Here is an 11113-nt window from a genome sequence, read left to right as displayed (position 1 = left end):
TCCGCCACACCCTCTGCTTGGGTGCCCAGGCCACAGGCCCCTGGTCCTTTTCTGCCCTCACCTCCACTTTGGCCATTTTTCTTTGCTGTCTCTGAGGCTTAGCAATGTTACCAGTTATTCAAAGATCTTGCTTGGCTTGGTCTTTCAAAGAACTCCCTTCTGGGAATTCCTCTGGGAACTCCCTGGCGGTCCAGTGGTTAGAGGACTCCACGCTCTCACTGCCGAGGGCCCGGGTTCAATCCCTGACTGGGGAACTGAAATCCCACAAGCCACGCGGCACAGCCAAAAAAAAAAAAAAAAAAAAAAAAAGAGAACCCCCCTCCTCCCCCCGTCCTACTGAGGAGAGAGCCGGGGTGTTTAGCTCAGGCTGGAGGGCTGCTGAGGAGGAGATCTAAGAAGGGGTTTTAGCACCAGGTGGGGAAACATGCCAAGGGCCACATTCTGAAAGCCTCCAGCAGGGCCAGCCCAGCTTCACAGTGATGTGTCAGGGCTCCTGGGTCCCTCAGGAAGCTGTGACAGGTAGTGCAGTGCAGCAAATAAGCCTGGCCTCTGGCATCAACAGACTTGGATTCAGATCTCAACTCTGGTATTTGATAGCCACGCAAATGGGCAATTTCTTTAAACTTTTCTGAACCTCAGTTTACTGATCTGTAAAATGGGTATGACGATGGTACTAACCCCCCAGGGCTGCTGGAAAGATTAAATGCCACAGTGGATGCGCTGAGCGAGCTTTCAAGACACGAAAGCTGGGACTTCCCTGGTGGCACAGTAGTTAAGAATCCGCCTGCCAATGCAGGGGACACGGGTTCGAGCCCTGGTCCAGGAAGATCCCACATGCTGCAGAGCAGCTAAGCCCATGAACCACAACTACTAAGCCTGCACTCTAGAGCCTGTGAGCCACAACTACTGAAGCCCACGCGCTTAGAGCCCGTGCTCCGCAACAAGAGAAGCCTCCACAATCAGAAGCCCGCGCACTGCAACGAAAAGTAGCCCCCGCTCACCGCAACTAGAGAAAGCCCGCACACAGCAATGAGGACCCAACGCAGCCAAAAATAAATAAATTAAATACATTTAAAAAAAGAAAAAAAGACATGAAAGCTCCCGTTACAGTCTTCGTCACAAGCCCACTTTCCCTTGGGAATTTCACTGCATTCACCCCGTCCAGGCAGACCCCCATGGCTGGCTGGTCAGGCCAGGTCATAGAAGGAAGTCGAGGAAGCAGTGGTCCAGCTCTGTGGAACAGGGGATGGACCAGGAAACCACAAGCAGAAGCACAGAGCTCAGAGCTGAGCCATGCAAACGACATGCAAAGAGCTAGGAAATCCTACCCCGGACCCAGTAGGCAAAACCTCCTACTTCCCCAGCCAGGGAGGAACCAGGCACCCAGAGAAACAGAAGCCCTTTGTGAGCTGCCCAGCATTACTTCACTTCGGTGATATCCCTGGGATGGCACGGGGGTGGGCACACGGAAAGCAGCGCACATGCGTTCATTCTTCCATGGATTTGCTAACCCCTTACTGTGTGCCAGGCACTAACGACACAGTAGTGAATGAAGCAGGTGTGCCCGTGGTAGGAGACAGAGACAGAGAACGATCTAACAGACAAAGAAAGAGGTCACGGCAGAGAGGGATATACGCTGAGAAGAAAGTGATGGTGCTGGGAGGGGGCCAAGTGGGGGGGCCCCCTCCAGGTCATGGGGAGGTCAGGAGAGCCTCTCAGAAGGGACATTTTAGCTGGATGAGGAGGCCAGGAGAGAAGTGAGGGGGAAGGAAGAATGTTCCAGAAAGAGGAGGTAGCAGGTGCAAAGGTCTGGGTGCAGGAATGGACCTGCCAAGGGCTGAGACCTGGAGCACAGGGCCCAGGACAGACCAGCCCCCCAGGCCACCCACCCTCCTGCGGCTGAGGAGGCAGACTGAGATCAGAAAAACTTTCACTGGTGACTCAGGACCATGGACCTTGGGTGTTTCCATGAGTGGCACCTGGATGTCCAAAGACGTCCTTGGGCCCTTCTAGGGCAACTTTCATGGTCACCTTAGGGCCTTCTGTGGGCCAAATCTTTGTGTGCAGTCCAGACAGGGCGTCTGTGGACCCTGAGCCACACCAGGCAGACATCAGGCCCCTCCTCCCTGGGTGTGCCAGTGCCCAGCACGCATGCGAGTCCCTGGGCGTGAACACTCAGGATGTGGCCTCGCCCTTCTGCCTGCAGTGGCCACCCAAGTGCAAGACCCTCTTGAGCTCGGTCCTGTGCAGGCTCAGGGCTGACGGCACCCACTGGAGGAGCTAGAAGACCAGGCACCTTCAAAAGGATGAGTTTAGAGCGTGAGTGGCTGGCCCAGACGTCATCAGCAGGCCTTGGTCCCCACAGGTTGATTCATCCCCGATCAGCCCCCGGGGCGGTGCTCAGAGGAGGAGGTGAGACCCAGAGAGCCTAAGGGGCAGCCCCGGGTCCGGGTGGGGCTGGGAGAATCAAGGCCAGAAAAAATCAACTAGGATATAAAGCAGGACTTCCGAAATCCCAAATGGCAGGTGAGGCACAACTCTTAAGCACAGAAGGTGCTCAATGACCCACCTGCTAAAGTGCTAAGAGTCACAGTGAGCTGTCAGGGCGGGGGGTCGGCAACCACGCTGGGGGGCTTGCCGGGAGGTAAGCGTTCACAACAGGTACAGCTGCCCACTCCGCGACCCCCGTCAATACAAGAGGACCGGGAAGAGAGGAGGGCTTGTCGACCATTCCAGAGGGTCCTCCTTTCTCTCCCCAAGGCCAAGGTCAGAGGGGCTTAAAAACAATCCCTTATTCAGACGGGTCACCTGCCAGGAGGGGATGCTGCCATTTTGTTCTCAGCTCACTCTCTATCCAGCCAGCAAACGTACTTCTGGGCTACTTGGGAGCCATGGGAGGGCTAAGAGGAGCAGAAGGGGCGGCTGGGAGGCTCCCTGCTGGGTAAGGCAAAGATGTGAGCTCCTTGCGGAAGGGTGGAGGTGGCGGTAGATACTTGGATGAAAAGCTAGACTTGAGCTGTTTTGTTCATTCTTCACCGGGAGGGCCCCCAGCCGGGTGAGGGAAACGTACCAGGAAGAGGCTGAAGGTTGGACCACCTTTGGGGGAAGCTGGAGGGAGCGTGGGCACTCTGTGGCACAGAGAGGTTAAACAACTTGCCTAAGGTCACACAGCTAGGAGGCGGCAACGCAGGGAGTCCGGCTCTGCCTGCCGCTCGGCACAGTCAGATGCAGTTCCTGGGAGACAAATAAAACTAATTCATGTTTCTACCCCAGCGAGTGCAGGCTCAGTTAACTAACTTCATTAGGAGCCCTGCATTCCCAGTTGCTGGGAATCTTGAGCCCGCCATGTCTGTCTACGCCAGCTGGCCACTGCAGCCCTGCCTCCTCCAGAAAGAGGACCAGGGCCCACAGAAGCAACAATCTAGGCTGGACCGGGCGATGACCATGGTGGCTTGAGGGGCCCAGTCATTCTCTAGCTCAGAGCGAGGGCTGAACCCCGTGAACTAGGTTTAAAGATCCCTCTGCCCAGTCTCTGCTGCGACAGACAAGTTGGCTGTGTCACAAAGCAGGAATGAGTCATCCTGCCCTATTGTGTCGCAGTGTAACTGATACAAAGGCAAGATGCAAAAGCACATCCTCAGCCGACTTCACTTCTGCTGCAGCCCTCTCCTTAGAGCAGTGTCCTGGGGCCGCCGCAAGCAGCCTGCACAGGCTAAAGGCTGCTCCCCAGCACCCGCCCCAATGCCCGTGGCCCACGCATCCTCCCTTCTCTGGGCCCCGAGCAACATTCCCATCTCCTGGCCTCAGTGTCCTCTGCTGTTCATTGGAGATGATCAAGACCTTATCCTCAGGCACTGAGCAGAGTTCCCGGTGTGCCCCCACTTCCCTGGCATCCTGAGGCCATCTAGAGCTTGCCCTGGGTCTTCAGAGAGGCTGGACTTGCCCAAGGCGCTGGGCCGTGGGAGCCGAGGGATGGGAGCCTGGCTGGGGAGCCTCAGCTGAGCTGTCCTGGGGGTAAAGCCAGCACCCCGTGGCTCGCCACCTGGCCCTCTGGCACACTCATTTCTGTTTGATGAGTCAGTCATCAGCTGCTTCTGGTGACTTGTCAGCAGAACCCCCGTGGCTTTGGGGCGGAGATGAATGGGGAAGAGGTAGCACCTCTCCCTCCCCAAGGAGGATGCCTTTTCTCAAAGCCTTGGTGGGCAAGGCCTGGTTTCCCCTGGCATCCCCCTCCCAACCCCCATTGCCACCTTACTAAAAGGAGCTCGAGTTGTGAAATTCCAGCTGCTGCCAGGAATGGGAATGCCCCCCGCCACAGTGGGGTAGTGTTGAGACATTCCACAACGGGGCCCGCTGCCACCTCCAACTTCCTCCTCTGAGCCAGTAAGGATGAGCCCTTACTGGGGACCCTGAACAGGACAGTGAGTCCTGGAGCTGGAGGGGGAGGGGGTTGGGGGAAGGGGGTGCCCAAGGGCAGAGGGAGACCGCCTCTTCACACGTTGACATGACCTGTGATGCAAGACAGGGGTCATCTCCCCTCCTGGGCAGGGCTAGTCAGAGGGGCAGGGCCTGCCTGGGTCCAGCTTCCTGATGCAGCCCCCCATGCAGCTGGGAAGAAAGCTTCTTTTCTTTGGGGACTTAGTGCAAAACGGCAGAACTGGAGGGTCCACATCTCCTAGGGAGGGAAGTATGGGCCAGGGTCTGGCAGCACCCCCCACTGCTTCCCTGGTGTTCTGGAATATTCCAGGCCCATGCTTTGAAGACTCAGTCCCACAGGTGGACATAAGAGAAGCACTAAGGCATGTGGTCCCACGCTGACCCCACTCGCTTCAATCCTGGGTCCCTCCTCCCTCTCCCCCTTTTGTCCTCCCTTCTCGGTTACCACTGTCCTCCTCGTAAGGCAGAATCTCTTCTACAAACTAATTTTTAAAATTTTCATTTCTAATACAGGAAGGATACACCAGAAACCAAAGAGACTGGGGTGAGATGGGGGGAGGGTAAGGGAAGGAGATGGGGGGTGAGGAGGAACAGCACTTTTCTGGGGATACCTTCATATATGGCTTTTTTTTTTTTTTTTTTTTTTTTTGCGGTACACGGGCCTCTCCCGTTGCGGCCTCTCCCGTTGCGGAGCACAGGCTCCGGAGGCGCAGGCTCAGCGGCCATGGCTCACGGGCCCAGCCGCTCTGCGGCATGCGGGATCTTCCCGGACCGGGGCACAAACCCGTGTCCCCTGCATCGGCAGGCGGACTCTCAACCACTGCGCCACCAGGGAAGCCTCATATATGGCTTTGACTCTTAGAACCACAGCAATATTTTACATATCCCAAATGAAATAAATAAATCGACCAGGATATGGGGAGGTACGGGGGACAAAAATGGGAAACAAACAACAAATTGACTGTACTATAAATGATTAGCATAACCGCATTGAAAGGAATGGGGTATACATTGAAAGGAATGGGGTATGCCTCACCTGCCTTGAGTAACTTTGGAAAGTAGTATTTTCACTGGATACTGTAAGGCTAAAGACAAAAAGAACCACATACAAATACTGTGCTCTAGTTACTAAATCTGTTTCTTATAGGGATGTGGGTTAAAAATCCTGCAACTTCTTCATGTGTATGCTAGGACTGAACAAATAAGTAAACAGATAACAGACAATGAGAGCCAGTTTCTCACTGTTGGAGAAAGAAGTTACAGATAAGGAAAAGGGAGAAGTCTAGACTGAACCACCTTATGGTGTTGGACTGGAATTGGAGAAATCAGTATCAACTCATGGTTTTTCATGCATATTCAGATACATACAGAAGTGAAAAAAAGATGTGTGTGAGCTTGGATTAATATGCATACATATATTTTCTAGCTCTGTCTGCGTAGAGAGCCTAGAAACAACGACTTCCCAGTAACGATGAGCACACCTAGTGCCCAGACCCTCGTTTCTAAACATCATTCTCCAATCAAAGGAACCAGGGCTCCTTAGAGAAATGGCTGATTCTAGGACTGGGACAGGAAATACAGAAGTTAAACCTGAAGACCTGGAACATCTTGTAGAGTCAAAAAATAAGTCAGTACTTGAAAAAGGATGGGGAATGTCAAAAAGACATGGGGGCTTCCCTGGTGGTGCAGTGGTTGGGGCTCCGCCTGCCGATGCAGGGGACGCGGGTTCGTGCCCCGGTCCAGGAGGATTCCTCATGCCACGGAGCGGCTGGGCCCGTGAGCCATGGCTGCTGGGCCTGTGCGTCCAGAGCCTGTGCTCTGCAACGGGAGAGGCCACAAAAGTGAGAGGCCCGCGTACCGCAGAAAAAAAAAAAAAAAAGACACGGGAGCCAGCTTAAAGGAGCTTCCAATGGCCAAAGCCAGGACAATTTGAACAACTCAATAATGAAAGTGTTGGATTATAATTCATAGGATAAAATAAATACCCACGAGTCTACACTAATGTCATAAATAATAAACTAAAAAAAATAAATGGAGGGGAAGGGACAGGTCTTCCTTACAAAAGAATTCCAATTAGTAAATGCGGGAGGAATGAGAGAAATACAAAATGACCATTAGACAAACACCACGGTAATAATTATTGCAGGCAAGATCCACCAGTGGATGTTAAAATCTGTGGGTGAAAATCTGAGAGAAAATGAGAGATTTCATGGTCTCAGAGTATTTCCCCCCCAAAACTGATCAATTACAAAATAACAACAACAACAACAATAACTTCACAGTGGAGAAATCCAGCACTGCCTTAACTTCATGACCAAACTTAATAGCACCAATAATAAGACATATCAACATCACATATCCCCTGATATCCTGATATGCTGCACTGAATGGGACATAACATCACTTCTGTGGGATTCTTGCCAAAAATTCCTAACCACACAATCTAATCATGAGTAATCATTCAAAACTGAATGGAGAGAAATTCTATAAAATAACTCACCGGTAACTCACCAAAGAGTCAAGGTCATAAAAAATAAGGCAAGACTGAGGAACTGTCACAGACTGGAGACTAAGAAGACTCAAAAACTAAATGCAACGTGGGATCCTGGACTGGATTCTGGAACTGAAAGGGGAGGTTAGGGGGCTACTGGCTAAACTCTAAATAAGGATTTGTACCAATGATCATTTCCTGGTTTGGATAATTGTACAATGTCATATAAATTGTTAACATTAGGGGAAGCTTGGTGAAGGGTATATACCTGGATCTATATAACCCTTCATATAGTTACATAGCCTTATATACCCTTTCCGTATCTTTCCAGGTGGTTATCCAACGTTTCACTGCCCTTCATGAACTTGATTTAATTGTTATTTAATGAAGAGTCACAGTTCCTAATTACTGGTGGGTGGACCAGTACAGAGCTGGCTGCCTCAAAATCCCCTAACCCCATGTTCCTAGACTGGGGGTGAGAATCTCTGGGGCTTTCAGAGGGCCTCTGAGGGCTTTCTGGAAGAACGCTTAAACCGTATTTTCATTTTGATGGCAATCTAGGAAAAGTTAGTAGTTAATATATTCTGGAATATCTTGATAACACTATGACCAAATGTTACCATAAAAAGTTGATGTATTTGCGTCTATCACCAATTTGGTGTCCCCTAAAAGGACAGGGCATGCCAGGTGTGTTCCTGGGGTCTGCGAGAGCTGAAGGTTGAGCAGAATGAGTTAATAAGTGGAAAATGTTTAGAATAGTGCCTGGTACATAATAAGCATTCAATAAATGCTATCTATTAGCTATCGGGGTGCCTTCTTAATGTATACATTTCAACTCCAGGTGGCTTTGAGATCAGGCCAAGAAATAAAACACTCCCTGGATGACTCTGATGCATAGTAGCGTTTTCTATTTTACAAATACACTCACACCCATATCCCCACCACACACATGCTAGACTATACACTAGACTATAAGACTAGGAAAGCACCTTAGAGACCATCTAGTACAACTCTCCCATTCTACAGATAGGAAAATGGAGGCTCCAAGCAATGAAGGACTTGTTCAGATTAGAAAGTGGCAAATCTCATATGATCCAACAATCCCTCTCCTGGGCATATATCCAGACAAAACCATAATTTGAAAAGATATATGCACCCATATGTTCATAGCAGCACTATTTACAATAGCCAAGACATGGAAACAACCTAAATGTCCATCGATGGATGAATGAATAAAGAAGATGTGTATATATACAATGGAATTTACTCAGTCATAAAAAAGAATGAAGTCATGCTATTTGCAGCAACATGGATGGACCTAGAGATTATCATACTAAGTGAAGTAAGTCAGAAAGAGAAAGACAAATATCATACGATATCACTTATATGTGGGATCTAAACAGATTCACAGATATAGAGAATAGATTTGTGGTTGCCAAGGGGGAAGGTAGTGGGGGAGGGATGGATTGAGAGTTTGGAATCAACAGATGCAAACTAATCTATATGGAATGGACAAGCAGCAAGGTCCTACTGTAGAGCACAGGGAACTATATTCAATATCCTGTAATAAGCCATAATGGAAAGGAATATGAAAAAGAATATATATATGGGGCCTCCCTGGTGGCGCAGTGGTTGAGAGTCCGCCTGCCGATGCAGGGGATACGGGTTCGTGCCCCGGTCCGGGAGGATCCCATATGCTGCGGAGCGGCTGGGCCCGTGAGCCATGGCCGCTGAGCCTGCGCGTCCGGAGCCTGTGCTCCGCAACGGGAGAGGCCACAACAGTGAGAGGCCCGCCTACCGCAAAAAAAAAAAAAAAAAAAAAAAAAGAATATATATATGCATAACTGAATCACTTTGCTATACAGCAGAAATCAGCACAACAGTATAAATCAACTATATTTCAATAAAATAAATTTTTAAAAAAGAAAGTGGCAAATCTATAACTAGAATCTGAGTCTAGAACCCCAGGACAGTCATGGCATCCTCTGGCTTGGGTGAGAATCAGACACCACTGCCTGGCAGTGAGTGACCTCAGCTCCTCTGCTCAAGATTAATTTTAAATACTTTTTCAAATTTCTTCCAGAGTTTTTGGGCTGTGTAGGTATTCAACTTCTTCACATGTCATCTTTGTAAATTTAGGTTTTCTGACAGTATCATTCGAGTCAGATTTTTAAATTTCTTAGCAAGAATCTGGATCTGGAACTCCTATATAATTTTTTTAGATATTTATTTATTTTATTGATCTATTTTGGCTGAGCCAGGTCTTAGTTGTGGCACGCGGGATCTTTAGTTGCGGCATGTGGACTTCTTAGTTGCGGCATGCATGTGGGATCTAGTTTCCAGACCAGGGTTTGAACCCAGGCCCCCTGCATTGGGAGTGTGGAGTCTTACCCACTGGACCACCAGGGAAGTCCCTAGAATTCCTATATACTTCTTTAAGTTATTTTTTAATCTGTGATTTTAGCCCCTCTCTTAATCTGAATGTTGTAACATTACGTCTTCTTTTAAAATACAGATAAAATATTTGTATTTGTGTTAAATATTTTTATGCTGCATTACAATTCCTGAAATGATTATTTTTTTGAAATTTACAGTAAACATCATAACTATAATAATAATAGTTTTTTCTGGACAGTGGTTTTAAGTTTCATTTATTTCATTGCTTGCTGTTTTGTACCATGTCATTCCTATTTAAGAGTTCTTTATTTTAATTCATTTCTTGTTTAGCCAGGGTATTTCGAGTAACTCCAAGAACAGTGTGAGGGTGAAGTACTTTCTGAGACTTTATGTGTCGTGTGTTATTCATGGAGGCTCACTATGAATTACAGCTTTGCCAATTACAGATTTGGCATAATTCATCATTTTTCCACCCTCAAAATGTTTATAGAAAGCCAAAATAATCCACTGAAAAATGGCTCTCACAAAGAAGAGAATTAGGTAAGGTGGCTGGATGCAAATTAAAATAGAAATTAATATCGTTCAGTCATACAGACGAAAAACAGAAATGGTGTTGGAAAAAAAAGACCCACATACATAACAACAAAAAGAATAAAAGAAGAGAAAATAAACTTTTAAAATCTGCAGGATTTTAATGAAATAAAACTTTTGAGGGACACAAAGGAAGGCAAATAAATGGAAATACACACCCTGTTGGTAGACAGGCAGATTCAATACCATAAAGAATTAATTCAAAATGAATCAGAGACCTAAACATAAAGAGCTTAACCTACAAAACTCAGAAGAAAACAGGAGGAAAGCTTCATCACATTAGATTTGTCAGTGATTTCTTGGAAAAGACACCAAAGCACAGACAAAAAAAGAAAAAACAGATAAACTTGACTACATCAAAATTTAAAATTGCATCGAAGGAAACAATCAAGAGAGTGAAAAGGCAACCTACAGAAAGGGAGAAAATATTTGCAGATCATATGTCTGACAAGGAGGTAATATCCAGAATATATAAAGAACTCCTACAACTCAACAACAACAAAGAAACCCAATTAAAAAATAGTCAAAGGGCTTCCTTGGTGGCACAGTGGTTGAGAATCTGTCTGCGGGGACATGGGTTCAAGCCCTGGTCTGGGAAGATCCCACATGCCGTGGAGCAACTAAGCCCGTGCGCCACAACTACTGAGCCTGCGGTCTAGAGCCCGTGAGTCACAACCACTGAAGCCCACACACTTAGATCCCATGCTCCACAACAAGAGAAGCCACTGCAATGAGAAGCCCGCACACCATAATGAAGAGCAGCCTCGCTCACCGCAACTAGAGAAAGCCTGCTAGCAGCAACAAAGACCCAATGCAGCCAAAAATAAATAAATAAATTTATTTTTTTTTAAAAAAAGGTCAAAGTGGGACTTCCCTGGTGGTCCAGTGGCTAAGACTCCACACCCCCGATGCAGGGGGCCCGGGTTTGATCCCTGGTCAGGGGACTAGATCCCACACACCGCAACTAAAAGACCCTGCATGCCACAACTAAAGACCCCTCGTGCCGCAACTAAAGAAACCGTGTGCTGCAACTAGGACCCACTGCAGGCAAATAAAAAGAAAAATGGTCAACGGACTTGAATAAGCATTTCTCCACAAAGATATATAATTGGCCAATAAGCACATAAAAAGATGCTTAACAGCTCTAATCCTTAGGGAAATGCACATCAAAACCACAGTGAGGTACCACTGCACACA

Source organism: Mesoplodon densirostris, chromosome 18, assembly GCF_025265405.1.
Source record: "Mesoplodon densirostris isolate mMesDen1 chromosome 18, mMesDen1 primary haplotype, whole genome shotgun sequence".
NCBI classification, from domain to species: Eukaryota; Metazoa; Chordata; class Mammalia; order Artiodactyla; family Ziphiidae; genus Mesoplodon; species Mesoplodon densirostris.
The sequence above is the reverse complement of the archived record's forward strand: the minus strand, read 5'-3'. Positions refer to the sequence as shown.